Here is an 11,450-nt window from a genome sequence, read left to right as displayed (position 1 = left end):
CTTAGCTTTCAAAGCAGATGGATTTAAAGCAAAAAATTTTTAGTTTTACTGGGATACTATCAAACAAGATATAATCTGAGTAGTTATGAGTTTTTTATAGGATAAAAATACTGAGGGCACTAAACCATATTCAGGTATGTTTAATCCCCAAATCCCAGGTGTCGAGACCATGAGTCAGATCAGACCTATTAGCCTAAGCACAATGTTCTACAAAATTATCTCTAATGTCTCGGTATATAAAATGTAAATGGTCATGAACAAGATTATCAGTGAGAATGAAAGTGCATTTATTAAGGGCCGATTAGTAAGTGATAATATGATGATAGTTGATGAGCGGATAATTTATACGCTTTTTGGCATTGTTTTTAGGTAGTTTTTAGTAAGTTTGAGCTACTTTTAGGGATGTTTTCATTAGTTTTTATGTTAAATTCACATTTCTGGACTTTACTATGAGTTTGTGTGTTTTTCTGTGATTTCAGGTAATTTCTGGCTGAAATTGAGGGACTTGAGCAAAACTCTGAAAAAGGCTGACAAAAGGACTGCTGATGCTGTTGGAATCTGACCTCTCTGCACTCGAAATGAATTTTCTGGAGCTACAGAACTCCAATTTGCGCGCTCTCAATGGCGTTGGAAAGTAGACATTCAGAGCTTTGCAGCAATATATAATAGTCCATACTTTATTCCGAAATTGATGACGTAACTTGGCGTTGAACACCAAGTACATGCTGCTGTCTGGAGTTAAACGCCAGAAAACGTCATGATCCGGAGTTGAACGCCCAAAACACGTCATAACTCAGAGTTCAACTCCAAGAGAAGCCTCAGCTCGTGGATAGATCAAGCTCAGCCCAAGCATACACCAAGTGGGCCCCGGAAGTGGATTTATGCATCAATTACTTACTCATATAAACCCTAGGAGCTAGTTTATTATAAATAGAACATTTAACTATTTTATTAGATGTCTTTAACCAGATCCTGGATTGTATTTTGAATCCTGTGATCACGTTTTGGGGGCTGGCCATTCGGCCATGCCTGAACCTTTTACTTATGTATTTTCAACAGTGGAGTTTCTGCACACCATAGATTAAGGGTGTGGAGCTCTGCTGTACCTCAAGTTTCAATACAATTATTATTACTTTCTATTCAATTCTCTTCTATTCTTATTCCAAGATATACGTTGCACTTAACTTTGATGAATGTGATGATCCGTGACACTCAGCATCATTCTCACCTATGAACGCGCGTGACTGACAACCACTTCCATTCTACTCTAGGCCGGGCGCATATCTCTTAGATTCCCCAACAGAATCTTCGTGGTATAAGCTAGATAAATGGCGGCATTCATGAGGATCCGGAAAGTCTCACCTTGTCTGTGGTATTCCGAGTAGGATCCTGGGAATCCGGAAGGTCTCACCTTGTCTGTGGTATTCCGAGTAGGATTCCGGTATTGAATGACTGTGACGAGCTTCAAACTCCTGAAGGCTGGGCGTTAGTGACAAACGCAAAAGAATCAATGGATTCTATTCCAACCTGATTGAGAACCGACAGATGATTAGCCGTGCTGTGACAGAGCATAGGAACGTTTTCACTGAGAGGACGGGATGAAGCCATCAACCAAGGGTGATGCCTCCAGACGATTAGCCGTGCAGTGACAGCGCATAGGATCATTTTCCCGAGAGGATTGAAAGTAGCCACCGCTGATGGTGAATCCCTACATACAGCTTGCCATGGAAAGGAGTAGGAAGGATTGGATGATTGTAATAGGAAAATAGAGATTCAAGAGGAGCTCAGCATCTCCACACACTTATCTGAAATTCCCACTATTGATTTACATAAGTATTTCTATCCCTTTTATTTTCTTTTTATTATTAATTTTCGAAACCATAAACCAATTTAATCTGCCTAACTGAGATTTACAAGGTAACCATAGCTTGCTTCATACCAACAATCTCTGTGGGATCGACCCTTACTCACGTAAGGTATTACTTGGATGACCCAGTACACTTGCTGGTTAAGTTGAACGGAGTTGTGAACTATGGTATTGACATCATGTTTTTGGCACCATTACCAGGGAATGAAAAGCAATGAATTTTGCAAAATGGAATAACAATTGAATCACAATTTCATCCACCAAGTTTTTGGCGCCGTTGCTGGGGATTGTTCGAGTATGGACAACTGACGGTTCATCTTGTTGCTCAGATTAGGTAATTTTCTTTTCAAAAATCTTTTTCAAAATTTTTCTTTTCTTTTTCGTTTTTCTAACCATGTTTTTCGAAAAAAATTAATAAAAATACAAAAAAATTAGAAAATCATAAAAATAAAAAATATTTTGTGAGTCTTTTTTTATTCTTATATCATGTTTTAAGTTTGGTGTCAATTGCATGCTTTTAAAAATTTTTCTTGCATTTTTTTCGAAAATCTCATGCATTCATAGTGTTCTTCATGATCTTCAAGTTGTTCTTGATAAGTCTTCTTGTTTGATCTTGATGTTTTCTTGTTTTGTGTCTTTTCTTGTTTTTCATGTGCATTTTTGCATTCATATTTTCCATGCATTAAAGATTTCTAAGTTTGGTGTCTTGCATGTTTCTTTGCATCAAAAATTTTTCAAAATTATGTTCTTGATGTTCATCATGATCTTCAAAGTGTTCTTGGTGTTCATCTTGACATTCATAGCATTCTTGCATGCATCTTGTGTCTTGATCCAAAATTTTCAGGTTTTGGGTCCTTTTTGTGTTTTTCATTAAAAATTCAAAGATCAAAAAATATCTTTTCCTTATTTCCCTCCAATTTTTCGAAATTTTGGGTTGACTTGGTCAAAAATTTTCAAAAATTAGTTGTTTCTTACAAGTCAAGTCAAAATTTCAATTTTAAAAATCTTATCTTTCTAAAATCTTTTTCAAAAATCATATCTTTTTCATTTTTTTCTATTTTTCGAAAATTTCAAAAATATTTTTCAAATTATTTTCAAAATATTTTTCTTATCTTTAAATCAAAAATTAGCTAACAATTAATGTGATTGGTTCAAAAATTTGAAGTTTGTTACTTTCTTGTTAAGAAAGGTTCAATCTTTTAAGTTCTAGAATCTTATCTTTTGGTTTCTTGTTAGTTAAGTAATTTTAAAAATTAAATCTTTTTCAAAAATATCTTTTCCTTAAAAATCTTTTTATCTTTTATCTTATCTTTTTCAAAAACTTTATCTTTTTCAAAATTTGATTTCAAAAATATCTTATCTAACCTCTTATCTTCTTATCTTTTTTTTAAATTTGATTTTAATATCTTTTTCAATCAACTAACTAACTTTTTGTTTGTTTCTTATCTTTTTCAAAACCACCTAACTACTTTTCCCTCTCTAATTTTCGAAAATATCTCATCTCTTTTTCAAAAATTCTTTTTGTTTTAAATTTTAATCTCATATATTATCTTTAATTTTCGGAGATCACTAACCTCTTTTTCAAAAATTATTTTCAAAATTTCTCCCTCTCTTTTCTTTTTCTATTTAATCATTTATTTATTAACACTTCTCTTCACCTCTCTTCATCTAAAAATCCGAACATCATATATCCCTTGTGTTTGGATTCTTCTACCCTTTTCTTCTTCTACTAACATAAAGGAATCTCTATACTGTGACATAGAGGATTCCTCTTTCTTTTCTTGTTTTCTTCTCTTTCATATGAGCAGGAACAGGGAAAAGGCACTCTTGTTGAAATTGATCCAGAACCTGAAAGGACTCTGAAGAGAAAATTAAGAGAAGCTAAATTACAACAATCCAGAAATAACCTTTCAGAAATTTTCGAACAAGAGAAGGAGATGGCAGCCGAAAATAATAATAATAATGCAAGGAGAATGCTAGGTGACTTCACAAAGCCAACGTCCAAATTTGATGGAAGAAGCATCTCCATTCCTGCCATTGGAGCCAATAATTTTGAGCTTAAGCCTCAACTAGTTGCCTTAATGCAACAAAACTGCAAGTTTTATGGACTTTCATCTGAAGATCCTTATCAGTTTTTAACTGAGTTCTTGCAGATCTGTGAGACTGTAAAGACGAATGGAGTTGATCCTGAAGTCTACAGACTCATGCTTTTCCCTTTTGCTGTAAGAGACAGAGCTAGAATATGGTTGGATTCACAACCTAAGGATAGCCTGGACTCCTGGGATAAGCTGGTCACTGTCTTCTTGGATAAATTCTTTCCTCCTCAAAAGCTGAGCAAGCTGAGAGTGGATGTTCAAACCTTCAAACAAAAAGATGGAGAATCCCTCTATGAAGCTTGGGAAAGATACAAGCAGCTGACCAAAAGATGTCCATCTGACATGTTTTCAGAATGGACCCTATTAGATATATTCTATTATGGTCTCTCTGAATTTTCGAAAATGTCATTGGACCATTCTGCAGGTGGATCTATTCACCTGAAGAAAACGCCTGAAGAGGCTCAAGAACTCATTGACATGGTTGCAAACAACCAGTTCATGTATACCTCTGAGAGAAATTCCGTGAATAATGGGATACCTCAGAAGAAAGGAGTTCTTGAAATTGATGCTCTGAATGCCATATTGGCTCAGAACAAAGTATTGACTCAACAGGTCAACATGATCTCTCAAAATCTGAATGGATGGCAACATGCATCCAACAGTACTAGAGAGGCAGCTTCTGAAGAAGCTTATGATCCTGAGAACCCTGCCATGGTAGAGGTTAATTACATGGGTGAACCAGATGGAAACACCTATAACCCATCATGGAGAAATCATCCAAATTTCTCCTGGAAGGATCAACAAAAGCCTCAACAAGGCTTTAACAATGGTGGACGCAATAGGCTGAGCAATAGCAAGCCATATCCATCATCTTCTCAGCAACAGACAGAGAACTCTGAACAAAACACTTCTAATTTAGCCAATATAGTCTCTGATCTGTCAAAGGCCACTTTCAGTTTCATGAATGAAACAAGATCCTCCATCAAAAATTTGGAGGCACAAGTGGGCCAGCTGAGTAAGAAAGTTATTGAAACTCCTCCCAGTATTCTCCCAAGCAATACAGAAGAGAATCCAAAAGGAGAGTGCAAGGCCATCGATGTGATCAATGTGGCCGAATGCACAAGGGAGGAGGAGGACGAAAATCCTAGTGAGGAAGACCTCCTGGGACGTCCCTCAAGCAAGAAGGAGCTTCCTATTAAGGATCCAAAGGAATCTGAGACTCATATAGAGACCATAGAGATTCCATTAAATCTCCTTCTGCCATTCATGAGCTCTGAAGACTATTCATCCTCTGAAGAGGATGAAGATGTGACTGGAGAGCAAATTGCTCAATACTTAGGAGCTATCATGAAGCTGAATGCCAAGTTGTTTGGTAATGAGACTTGGGAAAGTGAACCTCCCTTGCTCATTAGTGAACTAGATACTTGGATTCAGAAAACTCTACCTCAAAAGAAACAAGATCCTGGCAAGTTCCTAATACCTTGTATCATAGGCACCATGACCTTTGAAAAGGCTCTATGTGATCTAGGGTCAGGGATAAATCTTATGCCACTCTCTGTAATGGAGAAGCTAGGGATTATTGAGGTACAACCTGCCTTGTTCTCATTGGCAGATAAGTCCTTGAGACAAGCTTATCGAATAACAGAGGACGTGTTAGTAAAGGTTGAAGGCCTTTACATCCCTGCTGATTTCATAATCTTAGACACTAGGAAGGAAGAGGATGATTGCATCATCCTTGGAAGACCTTTCCTAGCCACAGCAGGAGCTGTGATAGATGTCAACAGAGGTGAGTTAGTCCTTCAATTGAATGGGGACTACCTTGTGTTTAAGGCACATGGCCATCCCTCTGTGACAAAAGAGAGTAAGCATGAAGAGCTTCTCTCAGTTCAGAGTCAAGAAGAACCCACACAGTCAAACTCTAAGTTTGGTGTTGTGAGGCCACAACCAAACTCTAAGTTTGGTGTTAAGACCCCATATCCAAACTCTAAGTTTGGTGTTGGGACTACACTAACATTGACCTGATCACCTTTTGGCTCCATGAGAGCCACTGTCAAGCTATTGACATTAAAGAAGCGCTTGTTGGGAGGCAACCCAATTTTAATTATCTAATTTTTATTTTATTGTTATTTTGTGTTTTATTAGGTACATGATCATGAGGAGTCACGAAAAAATCAAAAAAATTAAAAACAGAGTCAAAAACAGAAGAAAAAAATTTTTCACCCTGGAGGACGCACAGGCTGGCGTTCAATGCCAGTAAGATGCATCTGGCCGGCGTTCAACGCCAGAACAGAGCACCATTCTGGCGCTGAACGCCAGAAACAAGCAACATCCTGGCGCTGAACGCCAGGAATGTGCCTAGAGGAGAAAAGCTGGCGCTGAACGCCAGTAACAAGCATGAAACTGGCGTTCAACGCCAGAAACATGCTTTACATGGGCGTTGAACGCCCAGAATGTGCACCAATGGGCGTTTAAATGCCAGAATGGTGTGCAAAGGCATTTTACATGCCTATTTGGTGCAGGGATGGAATTCCTTGACACCTCAGGATCCTGTGGACCCCACAGGATCACCTCAGGATCTGTGGACCTCATAGGATCCCCACCTACCACATTCCCACCTTACCTCTTAATCCTATTTTTGTGGTTTGTATCCCCCATGTCACAAATCCCAACACTCCTCACCAATCACCTCAATTCCTCTTCCCAATTACCCCATTCACCATTCACATCAACCCACTCTTCCCCATAAACCCCACCTACCTTCATAAAATTCAAATTCAATTTTCCACCCATTCCCACCCAAAATGGCCGAACACACACCCTCCCCTCTCCCTATAAATACCCTTCCATTCTACTTCATTTTCACACAACCCAAACCCCTCTTCTCCCTCTTAACCGAACCTACCTCTCTCCCTCTCTACCATATTCTCTTCTTCTTCTTCTTCTTCTTCTTCTTTTCTTTCTTGCTCGAGGGCGAGCAATATTTTAAGTTTGGTGTGGTAAAAGCATAAGTTTTTTGTTTTTCCATTACCATCAATGGCACCTAAGGCCGGAGTATCCTCTAGAAAAGGAAAAGGGAAGACAAAAGCTTCCACCTCCGAGTCATGGGAGATGGAAAGATTCATCTCCAAGAGCCATCAAGACCACTTCTATGATGTTGTGGCAAAGAAGAAGGTGATCCCCGAGGTCCCTTTCAAGCTCAAGAAGAATGAGTATCCGGAGATCCGACATGAGATCCAAAGAAGAGGTTGGGAAGTCCTAACCAACCCCATGCAACAAGTCAGAATCCTAATGGTTCAAGAGTTCTATGCCAATGCATGGATCACTAGGAACCATGATCAAAGTATGAACCCGAGTCCAAAGAATTATCTCACAATGGTTCGGGGGAAATACTTAGATTTTAGTCCGGAAAATGTGAGGTTGGCGTTTCACTTGCCCATGATGCAAGGAGATGAACGCCCCTACACTAGACGGGTCAACTTTAATCAAAGGTTGGACCAAGTCCTAATGGACATATGTGTGGAAGGAGCCCAATGGAGAATAGACTCCAAAGGCAAGCCAGTTCAACTAAGAAGATTGGATCTCAAGCCTGTGGCTAGAGGATGGTTGGAGTTCATCCAACGCTCCATCATTCCTACTAGCAACCGATCTGAAGTTACTGTGGATCGGGCCATCATGATTCACAGCATCATGAGTGGAGAGGAAGTAGAAGTTCATGAGGTCATCTCCAATGAACTCTACAAAATAGCCGACAAGCCCTCACCCATGGAAAGGCTAGCTTTTCCTCATCTTATTTGCCATCTATGTTACTCAGCCGGAGTGATCATAGAAGGAGATATCCCCATTGAAGAGGATAAGCCCATCACCAAGAAGAGGATGGAGTAAGCAAGAGAGACCATGCATGGTTCTCAAGAGATGCATGAGAAAGCTCATCATCAAGAAGTCCCTGAGATGCCTCAAGGGATGCACTTTCCTCCCAACAACTATTGGGAGCAACTCAACACCTCCTTAGAAGATTTGAGCCACAATGTGGAACAATTAAGGGTGGAACATCATGAGCACTCCATCATTCTCCAAGAAATAAGAGAAGATCAAAGAGCAATGAGGGAGGAGCAACAAAGGCAAGGAAGGGACATAGAAGAGCTTAAGGACATTGTTGGTCCTTCAAGAAGAAGACGCCACTAAAGGTGGATTCATTCCTTGTTCTTTATTTCTTTCTGTTTTCGGTTTTTAACGTTGTGTTTATCTATGTTTTGTGTCTTTACTTCATGATCATTAGTATGTAACCATGCCTTAAAGCTATGAATAAATTCCATTAATCCTTCACCTCTCTTAAATGAAAAATGTTTTTAATTCAAAAGAACAAGAAGTACATAAATTTCGAATTTATCATTGAATTTAATTTAATTATATAGATGTGGTGACAATACTTTTTGTTTTCTGAATGAATGATTGAACAGTGCATATGTCTTTTGATATTGTTGTTTATGAGTGTTAAAATTGTTGGCTCTTGAAAGAATGATGAACAAAGAGAAATGTTATTGATGATCTGAAAAAAATCATGAAATTGATTCTTGAAGCAAGAAAAAGCAGAAAAAAAAACAAAAGCTTGTGAAAAAAAAAAAGTGACGAAAAAAAAATAAAAAAAATAAAAAAAAATAAAAAATAAATAAAAAAAAGAAAAAGCAAGCAGAAAAAGCCAATAGCCCTTAAAACCAAAAGGCAAGGGTAAAAAGGATCCAAGGCTTTGAGCATCAATGGATAGGAGGGCCCAAGGAAATTAAATCCAGGCCTAAGCGGCTAAATCAAGCTGTCCCTAACCATGTGCTTGTGTCATGAAGGTCCAAGTGAAAAGCTTGAGACTGAGTGGTTAAAGTCGTGATCCAAAGCAAAAGAGTGTGCTTAAGAGCTCTGGACACCACTAACTGGGGACTCTAGCAAAGCTGAGTCACAATCTGAAAAGGTTCACCCAGTTATGTGTCTGTGGCATTTATGTATCCGGTGGTAATACTGGAAAACAAAGTGCTTAGGGCCACGGCCAAGACTCATAAGTAGCTGTGTTCAAGAATCAACATGCTTAACTAGGAAAGTCAATAACACTATCCGAAATTCTAAGTTCCCAGAGACGCCAATCACTCTAAACTACAAAGGAAAAAGTGAGATGCCAAAACTGTTCAGAAGCAAAAAGCTACAAGTCCCGCTCATCTAATTATAATTAATATTCATTGATATTCTGGAATTTATAGTATATTCTCTTCTTTTTATCCTAATTGATTTTCAGTTGCTTGGGGACAAGCAACAATTTAATTTTGGTGTTGTGATGAGCGGATAATTTATACGCTTTTTGGCATTGTTTTTAGGTAGTTTTTAGTAAGTTTGAGCTACTTTTAGGGATGTTTTCATTAGTTTTTATGTTAAATTCATATTTCTGGACTTTACTATGAGTTTGTGTGTTTTTCTGTGATTTCAGATAATTTCTGGCTGAAATTGAGGGACTTGAGCAAAACTCTGAAAAAGGCTGACAAAAGGACTGCTGATGCTGTTGGAATCTGACCTCCCTGCACTCGAAATGAATTTTCTGGAGCTACAAAACTCCAATTTGCGCGCTCTCAACGGCGTTGGAAAGTACACATCCAGAGCTTTCCAGCAATATATAATAGTCTATACTTTATTCGGAAATTGACGACGTAACTTGGCGTTGAACGCCAAGTACATGCTGCTGTCTGGAGTTAAACGCCAGAAAAACGTCATGATCCGGAGTTGAACGCCCAAAACACGTCATAACTCAGAGTTCAACTCCAAGAGAAGCCTCAGCTCGTGGATAGATCAAGCTCAGCCCAAGCATACACCAAGTGGGCCCCGGAAGTGGATTTATGCATCAATTACTTACTCATGTAAACCCTAGGAGCTAGTTTATTATAAATAGAACATTTAACTATTTTATTAGATGTCTTTAACCAGATCCTGGATTGTATTTTGAATCCTGTGATCACGTTTTGGGGGCTGGCCATTCGGCCATGCCTGAACCTTTTACTTATGTATTTTCAACAGTGGAGTTTCTGCACACCATAGATTAAGGGTGTGGAGCTCTGCTGTACCTCAAGTTTCAATACAATTATTATTACTTTCTATTCAATTCTCTTCTATTCTTATTCCAAGATATACGTTGCACTTAACTTTGATGAATGTGATGATCCGTGACACTCAGCATCATTCTCACCTATGAACGCGCGTGACTGACAACCACTTCCGTTCTACTCTAGGCCGGGCGCATATCTCTTAGATTCCCCAACAGAATCTTCGTGATATAAGCTAGATAGATGGCGGCATTCATGAGGATCCGGAAAGTCTCACCTTGTCTGTGGTATTCCGAGTATGATCCTGGGAATCCGGAAGGTCTCACCTTGTCTGTGGTATTCCGAGTAGGATTCCGGTATTGAATGACTGTGACGAGCTTCAAACTCCTGAAGGCTGGGCGTTAGTGACAAACGCAAAAGAATCAATGGATTTTATTCCAACCTGATTGAGAACCGACAGATGATTAGCCGTGCTGTGACAGAGCATAGGAACGTTTTCACTGAGAGGACGGGATGTAGCCATCAACCAAGGGTGATGCCTCCAGACGATTAGCCGTGCAGTGACAGCGCATAGGATCATTTTCCCGAGAGGATTGAAAGTAGCCACCGCTGATGGTGAAGCCCTACATACAGCTTGCCATGGAAAGGAGTAGGAAGGATTGGATGATTGTAATAGGAAAATAGAGATTCAAGAGGAGCTCAGCATCTCCACACACTTATCTGAAATTCCCACTATTGATTTACATAAGTATTTCTATCCCTTTTATTTTCTTTTTATTATTAATTTTCGAAACCATAAACCAATTTAATCTGCCTAACTGAGATTTACAAGGTAACCATAGCTTGCTTCATACCAACAATCTCTGTGGGATCGACCCTTACTCACGTAAGGTATTACTTGGATGACCCAGTACACTTGCTGGTTAAGTTGAACGGAGTTGTGAACTATGGTATTGGCATCATGTGTTTGGCGCCATTACCAGGGAATGAAAAGCAATGAATTTTGCAAAATGGAATAACAATTGAATTACAATTTCGTCCACCAATAGTCCATAGGTACATGCACTATCTGAAGAATAAGAGAACTAGTGATTTTGAATGTGCATTGAAACTTGATATGAATAAAGCTTATGATCGAGTAGAATGAATATTTTGTGTAGGCAATTATGAAAAAATTGGGATTTTATGATAAATGGATAGATTGGATGAAAGAGTATATCATTTCGGTTTTCTACTTTGTTATTATAGATGGTTTTTTTTTTATAAATTCTTTAAGCCAACAAGAGATTTCTGTTAAAGAGACTTTCTTTCACTTATCTTTTTCTATTTTGGTCAAAGGGTCTTTCTCATCTGCTCCACAGAGGATAATAGAAGTAATTTTTCACTAAGTTTAGAGTTAACCAAAGAGATTCC

Source organism: Arachis hypogaea, chromosome 7 (genome assembly GCF_003086295.3).
Source record: "Arachis hypogaea cultivar Tifrunner chromosome 7, arahy.Tifrunner.gnm2.J5K5, whole genome shotgun sequence".
Classification (NCBI taxonomy): Eukaryota; Viridiplantae; Streptophyta; class Magnoliopsida; order Fabales; family Fabaceae; genus Arachis; species Arachis hypogaea.
This window is presented reverse-complemented; position numbering follows the sequence as displayed.